The 21627-nt window shown below is 37.8% G+C and overlaps 1 protein-coding gene across 6 annotated transcripts in view; it reads right to left on the bottom strand.

The window, feature by feature from the left end:
- The window catches only part of Klf12 (KLF transcription factor 12), a 438598-nt gene that overhangs the window by 16783 nt on the left and 400188 nt on the right, over positions 1-21627 (bottom strand). The gene's annotated exons all lie outside the window — the stretch shown is intronic.

The following is a 21627-nucleotide window of genomic DNA, read 5'->3' as shown; positions in this document are numbered from 1 at the left end:
CATTTTCCTGCAAATGCCATGATTTTATTCTCTTTTAATGCTGAGTAATGTCCATTGTGTATATATACCAAAGTTTCTCTATCCATTCATCTACTGAAGGGCATCTAGGTTGGTTCCACAGTTTAGCTATTGTGAATTGTGCTGCTATAAACATTGATGTGGCTATGTCCCTGTAGTATGCTGTTTTTAAGTCCTTTGGGTATAAACCGAGGAGTGGGATAGCTGGCTCCATTACAAGTTTTCCAATGATTCTCTATACTGCTTTCCAGATTGACTGCACCAATTTGCAGTCCACCAGCAATGTATGAGTGTGCCTTTTTCCCCATATTCTCACTAACACTTATTGTTTGTATTCTTGATAGCTGCCATTCTGACTGGAGTGAGATGAAATCTTAGAGCAGTTTTGATTTTCATTTCTTCAATTACTAGAGATGTTGAACATTTTTTCATATATTTGTTGATTAATTGTATATCCTCTTCTGAGAAGTGTCTGTTCAGTTGTTTGGCCCATTTATTGATTGGGTTATTTGTTTTTTTTTGGTGTTAAGGTTTTTGAGTGCTTCATATATCCTAGAGATTAGTGCTCTATCTGATGTGCTTGTGGTAATAAAGATTTGCTCCCATTCTGTAGGCCCTCTATTCACCTCACTGATTGTTTCTTTTATTGAGAAGAAGCTTTTTAGTTTGAATCCATTCCATTTATTGATTCTTGATATTAATTCTTGTACAATAAGAGTCTTATTATGGCATTATGTAAAAATGTGGATGTGTAACCGATGTGATTCTGCAATCTGTATTTGGGGTAAAAATGGGAGTTCATAACCCACTTGAATCTATTGTATGAAATATGATATGTCAAGAGTTTTGTAATGTTTTGAACAACCAGTAAAAAAAATCAACACGCATAAATCAAAGGCATTCCTGTATATCAGCAACAAAACTTCTGAAATGGAAATGAGGAAAACCACTCCATTCACAATATCCTCAAAGAAAATAAGATACTTGGGAATCAACCTAACAAAAGAGGTGAAAGATTTATACAATGAAAACTACAGAACCCTAAAGAGAGAGATAGAAGAAGATCTTAGAAGATGGAAAAATGTACCCTGTTCATGGATAGGCAGAACTAACATCATCAAAATGGTGATATTACCCAAAGTTCTCTACAGGTTTAATGTGATGCCAATCAAAATTCCAACGGCATTTCTTGTAGAAATAGATAAAGCAATCATGAAATTCATATGGAAAACAAAAGACCCAGAATAGCAAAAGCAATTCTAAGCAGGAAGTGTGAATCTGGAGGTATAGCGATACCAGAGTTCAAACTGTACTACAAAGCAATAGTAACAAAGACAGCGTGGTACTGGTACCAAAACAGGCAGGTGGACCAATGGTACAGAATAGAGGACACGGAAACCAATCCACAAAAGTACAACTTTCTTATATTTGATAAAGGGGCTAAAAGCATACAATGGAGGAAGGATAGCATCTTCAACAAATGGTGCTGGGAAAATTGGAAATCCATATGCAACAAAATGAAACTGAATCCCTTTCTCTCGCCATGCACAAAAGTTAACTCAAAATGGATCAAGGACCTAGATATCAAATCAGAGACACTGCGTCTGATAGAAGAAAAAGTTGGCTATGATCTACATACTGTGGGGTCGGGCTCCAAATTCCTTAATAGGACGCCCATAGCCCAAGAGTTAATAACAAGAATAAACAAATGGGACTTACTTAAACTAAAAAGTTTTTCCTCAGCAAGAGAAACAATAAGAGAGGTAAATAGAGAGCCTACATCCTGGGAACAAATTTTTACCCCTCACACTTCAGATAGAGCCCTAATATCCAGAATATACAAAGAACTCAAAAAATTAAACAATAAGATAACAAATAACCCAATCAACAAATGGGCCAAGGACCTGAACAGACACTTCACAGAGGAGGACATACAATCAATCAACAAGTACATGAAAAAATGCTCTCCATCTCTAGCAGTCAGAGAAATGCAAATTAAAACCACCCTAAGATACCATCTCACTCCAGTAAGAGTGGCAGCCATTATGAAGTCAAACAACAATAAGTGCTGGCGAGGATGTGGGGAAAAGGGTACACTTGTACACTGCTGGTAGGACTGCAAATTGGTGAGGCCAATTTGGAAAGCAGTATGGAGATTCCTGGGAAAGGTGGGAATGGAACCACCATTTGACCCAGCTATTGCCCTTCTCGGACTATTCCCTGACGACCTTAAAAGAGCATACTACAGGGATACTGCCACATCGATGTTCATAGCAGCACAATTCACAATAGCTAGACTGTGGAATCAACCCAGATGCCCTTCAATAGATGAATGGATAAAAAAAAAGTGGCATCTATACACAATGGAGTATTACGCAGCACTAAAAAATGACAAAATCATAGAATTTGCAGGGAAATGGATGGCATTAGAACAGATTATGCTAAGCGAAGCTAGCCAATCCCTAAAAAACAAATGCCAAATGTCTTCTTTGATATAAAGAGAGCAACTAAGAACAGAACAGGGAGGAAGAGCATGAGGAAAATATTAACATTAAACAGAGAAGAGTGGGGGGAGAGAAAGGGAGAGAGAAGGGAAAGCATATGGAAATGGTAGGAGACCCTCAATGTAACACAAAATTACATATAAGAGGTTGTGAGGGGAAAGGGGGGGGCGGAAAGGGAGAGAAATGAACAACAGCAGATGAGGTAGAGAGGAAAGATGGGAGGGGATGGGAGGGGGGATAGTAGGGGATAGGAAAGGCAGCAGAATACAACAGTCACTAATATGGCATTATGTAAAAATGTGAATGTGTAACTGATGGGATTCTGCAATTTGTATTTGGGGTAAAAAGGGGAGTTCATAACTCACTTGAATCAAATGTATGTAAGATGATATGTCATGAGCTTTGTAATGTTTTGAACAACCAATAAAAAAAAATTTCACTAAATAAAGTCTTAAAGAGGCTGGGGATGTGAAAAAAAAAAAGCAAAAAGTTCACAAACAAAAATAAATAAATAAATAAATAAAAGTGAAAAAAAAAGGAAAGGGGGGGGGCATGTGTGTTGTGGCTCAGTGTTAGATTCCTTGCCTAGCATGTGTGAGGTACTGGGTTCAATTCTCAGCACCACATAAAAATAAATAAAAATCCGTTGACAACTAAAAAAATATTAAAAAAAAGAAAGTTGAGAAGCTGGCATTGTAGTTCAGTGGCAAAGTGCTGGCCTCACATATATGAGGCACTGGGTTTGATCCTCAGCATCACATATAAATAAATAAATAAATAAATAAATAAATAAAGGTATCATGTCCATCTACAACTATATATGTGTGTGTGTGTGTGTGTGTGTGTGTGTAACTATATGTGTGTGTGTGTATATGTTTGCATATATAAAGAAAGTTGGGGTCTTGCATATATAAAGAAAGTTGGTCTCCAACATGATAGAGATTTAGGCCTATTTTTCTTCCATTAGGCTCAAGGTTTCTGGTTTAATTCCTAGATCCTTGATCGACTTTGAGTTTTGTGCATGGTGAGAGATACAGGTTTAATTTCATTTTATTACATGTGGATTTCCAGTTTTACCAGCACCATTTGTTGAAGAGGCTATCTTTTCTCCAATGCATGTTCTTGGCACCTTTGTCCGATATAAGATAATTGTAGTTATGTGGGTTATTCTCTGTGTCCTCTATTTTGTACCATTGGTCTACAGGTCATTTTGGTGCCAATACCATGCTGTTTTTTTATTTCTCTGTAGTATAGTTTAAGGTCTGGAATAATAAGGCCACCAGCTTCACTCTTCTTGCTAAGGATTGTTTTAGCTATTCTGGGTCTCTTATTTTTCCAGATGAATTTCATGACTGCTTTTGCTATTTCTATAAGGAATGTTATTAGGATTTTGATTGGAATTGCATTAAATCTGTATAGTGCTTTTGGTAGTATGGTCATTTTGACAATATTAATTCTGTCTATCCAAGAACAAGATAGATCTTTCCATTTTCTAAGATCTTCTTTAATTTCTTTCCTTAGCGTGTTGTAGTTTTCATTGTAGAGGTCTTTCACCTCTTTTGTAAAGTTTATTCCCAAGTATTTTATTTTGTTTTTGAGGCTATCGTAAATGGGGTGGTTTTCCTAGTTTCTCTTTCAGTGGATTTGTCACTGATGTACAGATATGCCTTTGATTTATGGGTATTGATTTTATATCCAGCTACTTTGCTGAATTCATTCATTGGTTCTAGGAGATTTCTGGTAGAATGTTTTGGATCTTCTAGGTATAGAGTCATACTGTCTGCAAAGAGTGATAGTTTGAGAACTCAAAAATCTTAACACCAAAAAATAAATAACCCGATCAGTAAATGGGCCAAGGAACTGAACAGACACTTCTCAGAAGAGGATATACAATTAATCAACAAATATATGGAAAAATGTTGAACATCTCTAGAAATTAGAGAAATGCAAATAAAAACTACTCTAAGATTTCATCTCACTCCAGTCAGAATGGCAGCTATCAAGAATACAAACAACAATAAGTGTTGGTGAGAATATGGGGAAAAAGGCACACTCATACATTGCTGGTGGACTGCAAATTGGTGCAGTCAATCTGGAAAGCAGTATAGAGAATCATTGGAAAACTTGTAATGGGAGCACCATTTGGCCCAGCTATTCTACTCTTCGGTTTATACCCAAAGGACTTAAAAACAGCATACTACAGGACACAGCCACATCAATGTTTACAGCAGCACAATTCACAATAGCTAAATTGTGGAGTCAAACCTAGATGCCCTTCAGTAGATGAATGGACAGGGAAACTTTGGTATATATAAATAATGGAACGTTACTCAGCATTAAAAGAGAATAAAATCATGGCATTTGCAGGCAAATGGATGGAGTTGGAGAATATAATGCTAAGTAAATTTAGCCAATCCCCAAAAAACCAAAGGCTGAATATTTTCTTTGATATGAGGATTCTGCCTCATAATGGCAATGGGGGGAGCATGGGAGGAATGGAGGAACTTTAGATAGGGCAAAGGGGAGGGAGGGGAAAGGAGAGAGCGTGGGGGTAGGAAAGATGGTGGAATGAGTTAGACATCATTACCCTAATTACATGATTGAAGACATGAATGTTGTAACTCTACTTTGTGTACAACCAGAGATATGAAAAATTGTGCTCTATATGTGTACTATGAATTGTAATACATTCTGCTCTCATATGTAACAAATTCAAATTAAAAAAAAATGAAAAAAAATCACAACCATCATCCAGGCACGGTGGCACATGTCTGTAATCCCAGTGACTAGCTAAACTGAGGCAGGAGGATCTCAAGTTTGAGGCCAGCTGTGGCAACTAAGAGACATGTCTTAAAATAAAAAGGGGTTGGGAATGTAGCAGTGGTACAGCTCCCCTGGGTTCAACCACAGTACCACACACAAACACAAAACTCATATCCATCTTTGGTGCACTGAGCTCGGGTAGCTGGTTGGTTGTCATCAGTGGGCATCTCCTAGCTCTGTTCTGTGTCACGATGGAATCATGTTAAAAGTTGAAGAAGGAAAGAATAAAGCATCTTTTTTTTCTCCTTCTTCCTTTTTTTTTTTTTTGGTGGGGGGGGTTACTGGGAATTAAACACAGGGGCATTTGACTGAGACACATCCCCAGCCCTATTTTATATTTTATTTAGAGACAGGGTCTGAGTTGCTTAGTGCCTCACTTTTGCTGAGACTGGCTTTGAACTAACAATCCTCCTGCCTCAGTCTCCCCAGCTGCTGGGATTACAGGTGTGTGCCACAACACCTGGTAGAATAAAGAATATTCTTAGTGGGAAAAGCATGGCTCAGTAGTGTGAAGGAGAACGTGCTTCTCTCTGAGTGAGCTCTTGTCTTACCAAGCAGCTGCCCCTATCCTTGACACTGAAGATGGAGGAGGGGCTGTGTAACTGGATGGCCTAAAAGTATGCAGGGGCAGGAGGAAGCAGGTAAGAGCTTCTAGGCCCATCTCAAGGAGAATGTGGGCAGCTGGCCTGGCCCACAGGAGAGACAGTGTATTTACTAACTCAGGTGCTGTCTTGCTTTCCATTTAGGCATGAAAAATTGTCAGGCTTATTCCTCAAAATGAAATCATTATATATTTACTTTTATTTTGACAATAACTATAGTTATGCCCTTTCCACTTTAAAATCTACAGCAGGGAGTATTATAATATGGTCCTAATTTTTATTCCTTTTTGCCACACTAGGGATTGAACCCAGAGACCTGCTAGGCAAGCGCTCTACCACCGGTCTATATCCCCAGCCTTTTTATTTTTGAGATAGTGTCTAAGTTTCCCAAGCTGGCCTCAAACTTGTAATCCTCCTGCCTCAGTCTTCCTAGTAGCTGGATTACAGGTGGGAGCTGCTGCATCTGGCTTCATTTTTCAATTTCTAAAGGTTGAAAAAAAAAGATCAAATGAGGGACTTGTTTTTACATTTGAAAAATCATATGAATTTAAATTTTAATGTCCATAAATGAGTTTTTATTGGAACATAGCAGCATTACATTTTGTTTTGGCTATTTTTCAGTGAGAGTGGAGTTTAGTAGTTACAACACAAAATGTATGGCCTTCAGTGCCTAAGCACTAGCCCTCTACAGAAACTAGTGACCCCAGATAAAAGAGGTGGGCACTTCTGCTTTATATAGTCTTCTTGAAAGCATTAATTTATTGAATCGAAGTATATATGATAGATTGTTAGTTTCAGATGGGGGGGGGGAATATTTTGGATATAGCATCCAAATTCACAAAGTATGATCTTTCATTCAAATTGTAAGAGCTTTCTCAGTAATAAACACATAAGGTAGTTATCTTTTTTTTTTTTACTTTTTGAAATAACTGTTTATTTAATGGTAAATATGTCCTCATTCTTCATCAAGCCATGGGGAGGGGAAGTTATAGGTGAAATTAGTAATTATCTTTTTAAAAATATAAATTAATTTTTAACTAATACCTAAAAACTGCCCATATTTATGGGCTATCATGTGAAGTTTCAATATGCATCAACTATGCAATGTTTAAATCAGATTAAACATATCTGTCTCCTCAAACATTTATCATTTCCTTACAGTGAAAACTTTCAAAATCCTTTCTTCTAGCTTTTTGCAATGGACAGTATATTATCATTTTTTATAGCCACCCTACTGTGCACACCTAAACTTCCTACTCCTAACCCAGGGTTACTCATCCCATGGGTCACCTGCTGCCCCCCACCTCTGGTAACCACCATTCTATTCTCAATTTCTAGGAGGTGACTTTATATATTCCACATATGCATGTGACCATGTAGTCCTGGTCATACATGCTGTGTGCCTGGCCATAACAAATAGTTTCATAACAAATAGTTCACAAAGGAGAGTTCCAGGCTTCAGGAAGTGAGTAACTATCTTAAAAGGCTCATCCAGTTCTATCAGACTTATAAAAATATCTGTGGAATCTTTTATGCTCATTAAAAAAGCATCATAACCTCACCTGTGAAGGTGACGATCAGAATGGCTAAAGGTCAGAAATGTCTTTCTCAACTTTACCTGGGAATTAAGAGTTAGGGTTCTACACCATTTGACCCAGCTATCCCTCTCCTCGGTCTATACCCAAAGGACTTAAAAACAGCATACTACAGTGACACAGCCACATCAATGTTTATAGCAGCTCAATTCACAATAGCTAAAGTATGGAACCAACCTAGGTGCAGACCAATGGATACAGAAAATATGGTATCTATACACAATAGAATATTACCCAGCCTTAAAGAAGAATGAAATTATGGCATTTGTAGGTAAATGGATGTATCTGGAAAATATCAAGTTCAGCGAAATAAGCCCAAACCCAAAAAACCAAAGGCTGAATGTTTTCTATGATAAGTGGATTTGATCCATAATGGGAGGAGGAAAAAATGAAGAAACTTTGGATTGAACAGAGGGGAGTGAGGGGAGGGAAGGATGTGGGGGTGGGAAGAATGGTGGAATGAGTTGGACATTATCATCCCATACACATGTATGATTACATTTCTAGTGTGACTCTGCATCATGCACAGCCAGAGGAAAAGTTGTGCTCTATTTGTATACAAGTGTCAAAATGCATTCCACTATTACGTGTAACTAATTACAACAAATTAACAAAATAAGTAAAAATAAAATAAAAAATAAAAAAAGAGTAAGGATTCTACATAATGATGGAGTCCCACCCTTCATTAAAATGGCCCCTATGGACAAGGACAAGCCGCTGTTCTACTGAGTTTGAGATCCACAATGTGGGAAGGGTCAGAAAGTAAGAGGTTAGACAATGGAAATTATTTCAAAGAGTTAGGGGCAAAGAAGACAGCAATTGACAACAAAGATTTGTTTGAGTCCACAGATGTGGAGCAGGAGAACTGCAAAATTTAAGTGCAATCTATGAGATGTGACCAAGTATGTTAGAAAACAGCATATTTAATTATCTGACTAATAAATGACTTTCCCTTAGAATTCTTTCTTGTCTTTTTTTGGTACTGGGATTGAACCCAGGGGCTCTCAACCATTTAGGCACATCCCCAGCCCTTTTTCATATTTGAGACAGGGTCTCACTGAGTTGCTTAGGGCCTCTCTAAGTTGCTGAGACTGGCTTTGAATTCAGGATCCTCCTACCTCAGCCTCCTGTGCCACTGGGAATACAGGCATGGGCCACCGCACCATTAGATTTTTCTTTACAAAAATATGTACTATCTTTTTTTAACTATCTAAACAACAAAAATCTTATGCATATTTCCTTCTCTCCATTGTCTCATGAATAAAACTGGAGCTTAAGCATTCTCTCTCCATGAAAAGAGAGAAGCAAAAAGAAAAGATCTCCCAATTTCTTTTCAAATTTGAGGCTGAGCTATGAGTACTAGGAAGAAGAGATGGTTCCACTGACCAGGCAGGGAGCTGCCTTCTGCCACTCACTCAAAAGAGACCTCTGTATCAATTGTACCTACCCGGGGCCTAGCATTTTGTTAAAAAAAAAAAAAATGTGTACACACACACACATTAAATGCTCTTTGGACTAGCCAAGTTTTAGAAATGGTTAAAAAAATTTATAGCTACTGAGCTGTTTTCCATTTATGTTTGTGCTTTGAAACACAATTTACAGGGTACAATGTTATAAACACATTAAGATAACAGGAACTAACTTCATGATGTAAGAGAAACACTAATTAAAATGATAAATAAGTTTGTAAAACACACAGATGGATATGCACATGAGCCCAGAAAGGCTATAATGAAGAATAGAATCTTGCTTCCATTTTTTGTCTTCTTTCCTTAAGAACTTGTGAGAAAGTAGAAGGCTAAGTTTAATTTTAAAAAGTCAAGTGGCAGGGACAGAAAGAATAGCTGGTGAATTTTCCCTGAAAACATTCCTATGGAAAGAGTTGACTTGGACAATAATGGGTGGTGGGCACCTCCCAGGGCTGCTATTAGACACAGCTGCGCTGCATCAGGATGAACAATGGTAATGTAAATAAGATTTCCATTAATATCTTCAGAAATAGTGAATTTTTCTGAAATGCACTTCAATGAGGATTCTGCAAATGTGTTATTCCCAACTGTTTTCCCTGGAAACAAGCCAAAAGTAAAAATAACCTGCTTACCTTCTTTGCTCCTTTTGTTCAACCCACAAGTACATGTACAATGCCCCTTTGGCAAAATCTTTGAAAACATATTCAATATTTTTCAAAATAACCTAAAGTTTGGATTCTAACATCAAATCACCAAGGATTCTGGTTTCTTATGTTAATCCTATGAAATAGTAGAATTATAGAAAAAGATATATTTCTTTAGCCATGAGTCTCAGAACATGATTTTTTTGATTAAGACATGAAACTGATGTTTAAGACACAAAATTGATTATCTCAGAAAAATCAAAGGACACTGGCTGAGTGATTGGTAGATCGCTGGATAGTACCTTGGCACTCCTTGGGGTACAGTTTATTAACATCTAGGTTTAAATTCTAACATGATTCTCTGCATTCCATGAGAAATTCTTAAGCAATTTCCACCTTTTGCATTTTAATAAAAGAATCCGACGACCATTTTCAGCACAATCTGCCTTTCACCAGTTCTGTAAAAAACCTGAGACGAACTCTGAAGGCTTCCAAAAGAGGAACTTGTTAACCAAAACTAGTAGCAGGAGCTTCTATTCATCAAAGTGAATAGGCCTCTAAAGACTGAAAAAGAGAACATACAAAAAAAAAAGTTTGCTATTTTTTGTTCTAAAAACTCCACACTTGGAGTTCACAGTAAATACAACTTTAAATGCATATGTTGCCAACATGCGAATGTGTCTGTGTGTGTATTCACAGGTATTATTTAAATAGAATACGTGTCCTGAGACACTTATTAATTAAGTGTCCTGGGAAATAAAGACTCACATCAGAGTTTTTTTTTTTTCTTTTCTTTCTTTCTTGAAACAGTCAACACAAACTGATTTATTATGAGAAGCCTGTCTCTTTCAATTTTGGTTAAAGAAAAGGATTAAGAGTCCCTAAATGCTTTTTCATGACATTTACCCAGCAGAAGGCATAATAAAGTCTAAAGAAAACACCAGGTATTGAATGGATTCCCAAAACTCTCCAAACAAAAATAACTTTTTCACGCATCTCCCACTTCACCATCTGAAACGCTGAAAGGAAAGTGTGCACCAGACAAAAGACAGGTGCCCTTTCATATTAAAAGGACGGTGAGCAGTACACTCCAGAGGAATGTGCAGTTTCAAAAGGCCCGTGTTAAACAAAACACCATGTTCTCATCAGCGCCTCTCTGCTGTTTTCTCAAGCAACTGAAAATGAATACTTTTTGCAACAGGAAACATAGGCATTTTCTTAAGTTCAGAAGTGCATTTCTGAAATATGTCCCTGTTTAACTCTTATAAAGTTACAGGGCCCAGACACTGACAAATGAGCTTCATTACATTCAAGGCTGAACATATTTGCTGTGACAATCTGTTTCACTTGAGGAATGGTATTTGCATATGAGAAAGAAAAAAAAAAAACAATCAAGATTCCTATCTTGTCTTCTGGTTTCTGTTACATTAGTTCATGAAAGTTCACAGAATTTCAGATCTGGAAGGAAATTGGGTACTTTCAATGAGGAAATAAAAAAAAAAAATGAGACCAAGAGCGAGCTGAGATTACAAGGCCTTGTGAGTCATCCAGGGATAGACGAGGCTATATGCCTGCCCTCCTTCATGGGTTAAGGTAGCATAAACCACCACAAGCTTTAAAACAGGGAGAATGGCCAAAACCAAGCTCCATCGCTGACTTCCACGTAGATCCTAGGCTGGAGAGTTTCTTGAACCACAGGTTCCCCATCTGTAGAACAGGTATAGTAACTATTTCTACAGTTCTGTGGGAAACTCAAAAATGCACATGCTATGAGCCTGGCAAATGATAGGTGCTTGATAAGGGCTATTTTATAGTAATGAAATAAATTATTTTTGTTTTTGCAAAGAAATATAAATAACACAAAGTTGAAAATGGATGTTGTTTAATATTTTAAAAATAGGTTTTTAAGTAACTGATGTCACTTCTGATCCTGATTTTTAAAAAATATCTTAAGTATTCAACAACTATATGGGCCAATCCATTCTATAACATGTTTGCTCCATTTGGTTTGGTCTTATCCATTCAATCAAATGAATAATCAATATGCCAGTTTTCACTCCCCTGAATTTTCTGGGCTCAATTAATTGACTTTTTCATTAAGTGTAAATAAGATGAAGTGGGTCCTTTCTTTCTTCTCCATACAGCTATATAATGGATATCTTTGACGGAAATATCATTTGCTAAAACATATACCACTTTCCATGCACCATAGTTTGTGCTAAGAGCTTTATGGATATTAACTCATTTAACTTTGACAATTTGCTAATGGAGCATTGGCAATAACTAACCCTATTTTGCCAGTCATCCAGTTAGTATGCGTCTTCACCCCTAGTCATGTTGTCTCTCAATATTTTAAATTACTGTTTTAATAAACTGGGATAGCCGGTCAAAACTGGACAAGCAGACTGAGAACCTAAGTCATTCCTTCCAAGTCATGCAATTTTGTGAACCCTGCACCTCATCCTTCTGACCCAGGAATTAAAAAACAATCCTATAATAAAAATATACTTTACTGAAAGTTCAAGGTCAAAGGACATTACATTAGGCTGTTCTGAGTTTATATTTCCATGCATAACAACTCTTATTTTCCTATGTGTCTGGTGCTTTTTCTTCAGTTTTTTTTTTTTTTTTTTTTGCAGAAGTCTCTTCTACCTGTCACATAAATGTTCCCAAGATTTTGACTTTTTCTGATCACCCGCATGGATTGCCCTTAGTTCCCACGGCTTTCACCCACAAGACAGAAGAGAAAGATCCCCAAGTATCTATGGACCAGAAGGGGTATAGGGCATTCCCAACTGGAGGTCCAAAAGCAACCTCAGCATGACCAAAATCTTACTCATCAGTACCAGCTAAACGAGACACGTCCTTCCTCCTGTTTTGCTACCAGGAAAAAAAGGTAACCACATCTACACAGGTTGAACCAAGTCATAAAACTGTCTAGTTGATAAGATTTCTTGGTCTCTTCGTCTAGAAGTAGGACAGGTATTCCCTACCTGCCCTGACCTTATGATTACATGTGCTGCTTCTTCCTTCCAAATAGTTGTCCAACTGTCCTTCCCAGTTAACCCCCACAGTGGCTACTTTTATGTTCTTGCCATCTTTCACCAGGGCCAATGTCTGATGGTTTTACATATTATATCCTACTCTGTCCAGTTTATTATCTTCCCTATATTTCAAAAAGACTTTCTGAAAGACAATGTGATCATTTCACTCCTTGGCCCCATATTTCTTTGGGCATGCTTGTTTTAAAATTCTCAAAACACCCCACCACGATGGACAGAAGGTTTTCCTATCTGCCTGCCCCATGCTGCAGTGTGGTACAGAGGATGGCTCTGAGCCCCTTCATCACTGTGTCCTCAGGGCCTAATGCAGTGCCCAGTGCTAAGAAATACTTGCTGATTTAATGAATGAAACCATTTTAATTCAAGTTCTTCCTTAAGGGGTTTAGCTCAGTGGTAAAGCAATTGCCTAGCATGTACGAGGTCCTGGTTCAAGCCCCAGCACCACAAAAACAAAACAAAAACTCCTTTCCTTTAAAAACAGAACATACAAGACTCAATATAAAAGTAATGTCTTTTGTTAGACTTGTGTTGTGTTCTATTCATTTTATGATTTTCTTTCTAGTGTAATGGATTAACACACTTTTTGAAAAGTAAGATAGATCAGGGAGGTTTCATTTAAAACTGATGCAATGGTTGAAAGTGTAGCTCAGTGGTAGAGCCCTTGCCTAAACCCATGTGCAAGGCCCTGGGTTTGATTCCCAGCACAAAAATAAATAAAAATTGACAGAAAGACTGTTGGCATATATAGGTCTAGTCTTTAAGCAAATATTTTATTTTAAACCCTTAAAATAAGTAACCGGGTGGGGACATGGGGATATACTCAATGGCAGGTATTTGCTGAGCATGCAAGAGGCCCTGGGTTCAAACCCCAACACCACAAAAAGATACATAAATGAAATTAGTAACTGAATATGTGACTGCACCCTGTATTCTGCTGCTCAAATGAACATTAGTTACTGTGATCTTTAAAGTAACAGGTGTATTTTGTAATTCTTTTTATTCTTAGTTATGAATCTTTTAATTAAATTAATGAGCATTAGGAATCTTTTTATATATTCTTCAATGGTAAATATATATTCTACCAAAATATAGCTCCTTATCATATTTAATAATTCCATCAAAGCCATCAATTTTATATTAGTAGCAATTAATCTTGCCACTCAGGATAAAATGACCAACAATTAAAACCTAGTTATTCTCAGGCAGAACACAAGGATGTACTATGGCTGGAGAGAGTGTTAGCCAACACTTTCTTTTTCACATAGTTTTGATGGAGATTATTTTATATATTAATAAAGCCAAAAGCAAAGGAAGCTCCATAAAGATCTCAGGGTGGTTTTAACCTTTCACTGTCACTGATGATCTATGTGCTAACAGAAACAGAACTCCAAAACAAAACTTATTTAGTCCCATATTCATTTAACAGATATTAGTAGGCTGTTTTAGAAGTCTTTTCCTAAGTATATGAACAAAACTCCACTTTTTAAATCAAACAAGATTAAAACTTTTATAACAAAACTGAGTCAGATATGTATAGCCAAGTCACCTGCACTCAGATCACTACACACCTTAGGTCCAACATGTTTCTAAACAGTAACTCTCTGAGAGGTTAAAATAACTCCCTCCCCAATAATGAACTTAAGTACAATACTTGCAAAACTTTCATAGCATGTTGTTACCAACCTAGACTAAAAACAGGTATTTGGGTCAGCACTACGAGGTCTGCATATGTAGAAGATGCTCACTGGTTCCCTCCAGGCAGGACCAAAGACCTCTTCAGTGCTGCTGTGATCAAGTTCAGCTTGCAGAGATAAAGCTCACTCCTGCCTTTCCCATCATGCTTTCTATGGTGGATAGTTCGGATGTGGTTGTCTGCCCCATCAGATTCAGGACACCTTGCTCTCTGCATTTTTACATCACATCCATTAGTATGCAAAGAGCCACATGCTGAGCCAGTGCTCAAGAGCCTGCCTATTTAATTTTATTTAATGATTAATCCTTCTGGTCCATGTCCTCTCACTAGCTTTCTAACAAGCAAAATTTCAGTAGACTTGGGGAGAAAGGCCAGTTCACACTAGTGAAAAACCCTGAACAACTGAACTCTTTCTGCCTGTCTTCAACGTACCTGAACGGCCTATGCTAAATAAGTGGGTATGTACTGCTAGGTATACATGAAGAGGAATGCACCCCCGGTGAAGAGGGGAGCCTGGAGGTTATGAGAAAATTTGTCTGGGTCTGGGTGTAATGACAAGTGAACAAGTCCCAGAGAAACTGGAGCCTCAGTCCCAGTCCCACTGCTTTTTCATACTTGACTGTGGACATGGGTTCCAATCTCCCTGCCCCCACTTCTTTCCATACAGTGAAAACATGTCAAGCACTTGCAGAGCTGGGCACAATGCTTGGACCTGGCCAGTCCTCAGGAAATTCCAGCCCCCTCTGCTCATGACCTCCATGTCTGTTAATAGCATTCCTTTCTCCTATCCACACACCCTGGACATTCTCAGAGGCATTTTCTCCCCTACCCCATGTCCAATCAGCTGCCGTGTCTTGTTCCTACTGCTTCAACATTTCCCACATACTTTCTCTTCTGCCATCAAAGCACTGCAACAGAGTCTGAAAGGATGGAAAGTCTGCCTGCCTAGGGAAGGAGCATGGTCAGAGAGCTGAAAAGACAAGAAGACACTGAGGCAGCTTGGAAGACAAGATGGGAGTTCACCAACTGGAGAGTAGGAAGAAAGGAGGCCTCTAGGCAGGCTGGGGGAAGAACGTATGCATGAGCTCCACAGAGCGGGGTGCACCTGGAGATCCATTCACAGGCACAGCTGAGGGGTCGGTAGCTTGTAGCATTGCACACTTGCCCTTTGTTATGACTATTCCTGTGTCTTATCCAGCACACTTACGGACAGGTTTACTGGGGATGGGGGTTATGCTTTTTGGGAAAAAAAAATTATGGTGACAGAAAATGCTCAATAGATAGCTGTTCAGTTAAATCTGTCTATGAATGGGCTCTATCAAATGAAAGACTATAATGTTTTACTAAGTAGTTAAAATATACTCCTTGCCGAGTGTGGTGGCACATGCCTATAATCTCAGCAGCTCAGGAAGCTGAGGCAGAAGGATCCCAAGTTCACAGCCAGCCTCAGCAACTTAGTGAGGCCCTATGCAATTTAGCAAGACCTTGTCTCTAAATAAAAATATAAAAAAGGGGCTAAGGATGTGACTCAGTGGCTAAGCACTCCTGAGTTCATTCCCCGATACCTAAATAAATAAATAAGATATATTCTTTAAAGGATTATTTATTATAATGGTAACAAAATGGGCTTATTAGACAGTTAGCTTTAGTCCAAAACACCTATATTATAAAAATTTTAAATTTAGTTACATCCAAAGTAAAAAGATTATATAATCATAGCTCATATAATATATACTAAATTATCCAGAACTTTTTTTTTTTGCTTTAAACCTACTGTTCACAGCAATAACATACCTATAGCTACAATCCTTACACAGATAATTTCAGTTCAACAAATAATTATTGCATCCTTATGATGTGTGGGTTACTATACTTGTAGGATTTTTAAAACTGATGTCTCAGGTAACAATTATGTAATGACTTGGTAGCTTTATGTTCAAAGTTAAAAGAGAAGATCTGAGATTCTCACAAGTTAGGTAGTTTCTCAACGTTTAGCAAATGGGTAGAGGCTAAAGACAGATTCAAGCTTTTGTTTCCTAACTTGAAATGTTGGATATTTTTATTCTAGCTTCTTGTTTCTCAGCAATTATTCATTACCAAGCCTTGAATATAATTTGCCCCCCAAAGGTCATGTTGAAATTTAACCCCATTGTAAGAGATGGGGTGGGTGCAGGTGGGATTATTTGGAGGTGATTAGGGCTCTGCTCTCAGGAATGGGTTAATCAATTTGTTCGATTCATGAATTAATAGGTTAATGTCTTATCTCGAAAGATTGTCTGCTATAAAAGCCAGTTTCGCTGGGTCTCCCATGCACTTCCTGGCTCATGCTCTGCACCAGCCATCTCAGGACTCTGCCATCAGGAAGACAGATCATCACTACATGTGGCCCTCCAAACTTAGACCAAAACCATGAGCCTAAACAAACCTCTTTTCTTTATAACTTACCCAGCCTGTGGTATTGTTATCAGCAACATAAAATGGACTGAGATAACCATCTCTCTTGTACTTGTGGACTGCTTAATCAGGACTTACAAACAGCTTCCTGGGAGAGGATTTTTCCTTGAAAAATATCAATTTGCTCTTAAACGATGCATTATCGTGCATCACTGAGCCCTGTATTTTATCTAACAACAAATCTAGATGGAGAGGTCAGAAGTGCAGTTTTATGCGGAATAAGCTATTTAATGATGCAGATGCAAAATCATGAGCAGTAGCAGCCCACTTATCTGCAGGTAAGATCTAACAACCACAAGCACCTGTGTACCAAGGCCACTAGGATGCACAGCTGTCACAAAACTCATGATTTTCTTTGTAGGAATCTCCTCAAACCACTTCAGAATCTCATCCAGAAAAAAAGATGTCAAAAAATGTATGAATAGCAGTAAAAACTGATGGGGAAAAAGTACAGAATGTGTAGGTATTTACGATCAGTGTGTGTGGAACAGGGTGTGCATCTGTGTAAGTGCATTTCAAATATACAATCAAATGCAATTAACATGTATTAAATAAGTTAATAAGGCATCTGATATTAATGACCAAGGCTTCATAATCAAGGGAAAATTATTAAATAATTTATGGTTTCCTTCATTTGTAAAGGTAGGAAAGAACAAATTTCAGAAATTGTTAAATCAGAATTGGTTAATATTTTAAGCATTGCTATGAGTAAACTTCCTTTATGTACAAAATTCTGATATGAATTAATTTTTAATAAAACCAGACACATAAGAGATGTGACTGCTTAAGTTCATTAATGTTTAAGATTTAGATGTGTGCAGTTTTCAAATGAATTAAAATTAGTATTAACAAGATTGACTATTGAATCTCATAGATTTATTAGGGGGCAGGAGATAGATTTGTAATATAAAATATTTCCAGATTCATTTGAAATGGAAATGTTGCTCTTAACTTTTTTGGAAGAAAATTTGCTTTTAAGTTAAATTTTGCCCTTTTTTGTTAGTCATTAAATTCAATATTCTGCAGAACACTGACAGTCACGTTTCATTTTAATGCCATGTCATACATACCACCAGAGAGTTCTAGTTTCTGCTTTTCAGAGCCTCTTCTAGAGCAGACCCAACATTCGGGTCTAGGGCTCCATCTAGTGGCTGAAGCATAACCGACGTGTGAGTATTATTTGCTTGTAGTGTATTTTAAAATTCCAGGGCACTTATTTTTCAGAAAATAGTGAGAATTCTATTTTCTTTTAATTATTAGAAATACCTAAATTGTCCTCTAAAATGCAAATACACATCATTTAATATGCTACACAATTCTTTTTTTTTTGGTTATAGGTGGAAACAATATATTTTATATTTATGTGGTGCTGAGGATTGAACCCAGTTTAAAATAAGGAAAACCCATAGGACATAGTAATGGATAGCATAGCTTTAAACACCTTTTGATTTAAATAAACTACACATTCTCACTTAAGCGTAGCATACACTAAGTTGTGTAGAAGACAGTATATGAACAATGAACCTGCTGACATTAATGTGATATGACTGATGAATTTCTAACATGCCTTAAACAATTTAGCATTCGCAGGTGTTAGTACATTAAAGGCATTTCAAACTCCTTGGTCACATCTTTATGTTATTATCTAAACTGCACATTAACAAAATATATTTGATTATTCTTATATTTAAATAGGCTCTCCTTGGCATTTCCTTTTCCCCCCTAAATTTCCTTGCTAATACCTAGAAAATGGTTCCTCTTTAACATTTATACCAATTAAATTCCTAAGACCAAAATAAACAGATAACAGACCAGGTCCTCTTAAAGCACAGTGGGATCAAGTGTTAGAGGCAAAAATTAATGCGACTGCCTCAGAGAAAGTTTCCCATTGCCATTTGCTCCTCTCCGATAGCGTGCGTGGCTTTCGAAAATCATCTGGTATAATCCCAAGCTCCACGTGAATTATTATTGGTCATACACAAGTAACTTACTCAATCCGCCTGAAGCAAAGGTAAGGCTGAGAAGATGTGCATTAAAGGCATGCAATCCAACCTGAATTTCTGTAGAACCAGTGTTGACTACATTTTGAACACTAAGTTACGAAATCATGCATACAATTATAAATTAGAAGCCAGCACATGCTCACTTTGAACCAGTTACAACAAATTAACAAAATTTCATTCTTTCTATTTAAAAATGTTACTAGACTGATAGTTCAGGAGACCACACCTGCATAGAATACAGTTGTTCCTTAGAATCTGAGGGGGACTGGATTCCTGGAATCCCTGACCCCAAGTACATATCAAAGCTCACAGATGCTCAAGGTCCGTATACAAGATGTTGTCATATTTACATATAACGTACACACATCTTACTGTATAATTTAAATCATCTCTAGATTACATGTAAAACCTAACAAGGTGTAAATGCTACATTAATAGATGTTATATTGTATGTCTTAGGGAACAATGACAAGGAAAGAAGACTGTATATGTTCAAACAGATGGGACTTTTATTCCCAAATATCTTTGATCCAATGTTAGTTGAATCTGCAGAGGTGGAAGCCTCAGCTCCAAAGGGCTGACTATAACTTATCTCTCTGTTAAATAGATAAGTGGATTTGGTACATCTTGGTTTTGGTCAGGAACTTCACAAGGACATTTTGATGTAGCTGTGAGATAGAGAAATGTGGGCTGGAAATAGGATAATTAGCTGTCAGTTAAAAGATTTAGACACACCTGGATAGGGTCTCTAGGATCATGTCTCAGGGCTTTTCCTTGAACCTGTCCTATTCAATACATCCATCCTTTAACTTGCAAAGATGGAGAAACTGAAGTACTAAAAGAAGTGCAGAAGTACTAAAAGCAAAAAGGGAGGGAGAGGTTTCGAATTATTTCAATTTATCAGAATAAAGTGACCAACTCAGTACAATGGGTATAGAATAATTATTTCCCAGAATGGAAAAGGTGCTTGTCACCCTCACAACGAGTCTGTTCCGTATCTCTAGCTGGTGCTAATCACTTTGAAAGATATGGAACACACTGCTCCAAGAGAACCCATCATTGGAGGGTAAGCTCCAACTATAGTACAACAGTGCCTGTTTAGGTCTCAAAGAAATCATTTATAGGTACAAGGGATAAACTAGACCTAGTTGGCAGCAGTAGTTGATTTGGGTCGCTTACAGGCAGTGTCTACTGCTTAAAGACTTCACCTTACTTTTGAATATATTAAGAGAAAATCCATAAACAGGATCAGTTCCCTCAATGTGTGGTATGAAAACTTTCAGAGACACAGTGGTAAAGTCAGAGTACAGCTTGAAAAGCATGGCTGAGAGAACTGGGGGTGGGGGTGGGGGTGGCTTGGGGAAATGGAGATGGCAGTGGTCCACTGCAGTGTTCATGAAAGCCAGGGCCAGCAAGCTGGGTTACAGTGCAATCATCCGAGGCATCCCATCCCCACAGAAGGTTCTGAGACCCAAATAGTGCTATGTGAGATAGTTCCATGCTCTCAGAGACGGGGACTCTACCCTTAAATTTCACCCAACTTGTCCTGCAGACTAAGTTGTCACTTGAAGTATATGATGGGAGGTGGAAAAATAAGTAGTGAGAAAAAATGCTTAAGCGAGAGCTACACTTGTGCAAAAGAGATCCAAGCAGCTGGAACACCAGGTTGCTGTGAGGATCAAATAAGAGAAAATACATGTCAGTGTTCAGAAAACTGCCTGGCAGCGACGGGCTCTGTCTGAGAGATGACAGGCAAGGGATTCCCCTAATTAGGAAACACGCTGAACTGTGACATACGAAGTCCATCGTGACTCTCCACATCTATGACTTCATCCCATTAATAAGCCAAGCTAGTTAACTCAAGTTCAGCATTCAAGGTTGATGTTGCTTTGAATTATGGTGCATATATGATGTGTCCTCTACTCTTACAGTATATTTTAAAACCTGTAAGATGTACTCCTATAATGCCACAGAGTTAAATCATTTAATAGTACCAGATTAGAAATCTTCCTCTTTCACCATTCATCACTTGGATAAAGTGGAACAGAGGTGTCTGTGTGAAGATGAAGTTCATATATATTCCAGAAAGCACACGGAGAATAACTCAAAGTATATGATGATTCACTGAGAACAGAACATAAAAAAACAAAACAAAACAAAACACAGAAATGACCCCATAAAAAGTGAGTAGTATGGTCTGATCACCCTTTCTGCTACGATGTGTGTTCACCATTTACTGATGGGAGAGAATCAGCTTATTTGACTTCAAAGTCTTTAAATTCATTCTTTGCCTCCATGATAAAGAAATTGATTTAAAAACAGTACTGAAGAAACACATGAACGACTCTCCTGGGGAAACCCAGAATCAACAGGAGAGGGAAGAATCTAGAAGGAAGTAGAAGCCGAAAAGGCTCGGGAAGCAAAGAGGAAATGTGGGAAGAGGCAATTTGAGCAATGTGCTCTGTTAGCTGTCATTGAGAAATGTCAAAAGTATATAAAGTGTTAGTTGAACAGAAGGAAACTCCAGATTCTTTGATGCTCTCTGGACTTCGGGCAGCCTCCTGTGCCATAACTTCACTGCAGACAATGGTGCCCAGCTCAAGGTTTGGAGTGATGACCCTTCAGTGCAGCTCTGGAAGGACAGAGCTAAGTCAAGGCCAATAAGGCCCATTTACAGTATTTTGCTACCTGTGCTGGGGAATGATTGACATCACATGGTTACTTTACTGTTTGAGATGAGAACTATTTACACAGCCACAC

The sequence above is a fragment of the Marmota flaviventris genome, chromosome 4 (assembly GCF_047511675.1).
Source record: "Marmota flaviventris isolate mMarFla1 chromosome 4, mMarFla1.hap1, whole genome shotgun sequence".
Taxonomy (NCBI): domain Eukaryota; kingdom Metazoa; phylum Chordata; class Mammalia; order Rodentia; family Sciuridae; genus Marmota; species Marmota flaviventris.
This window is presented reverse-complemented; position numbering and strand designations above follow the sequence as displayed.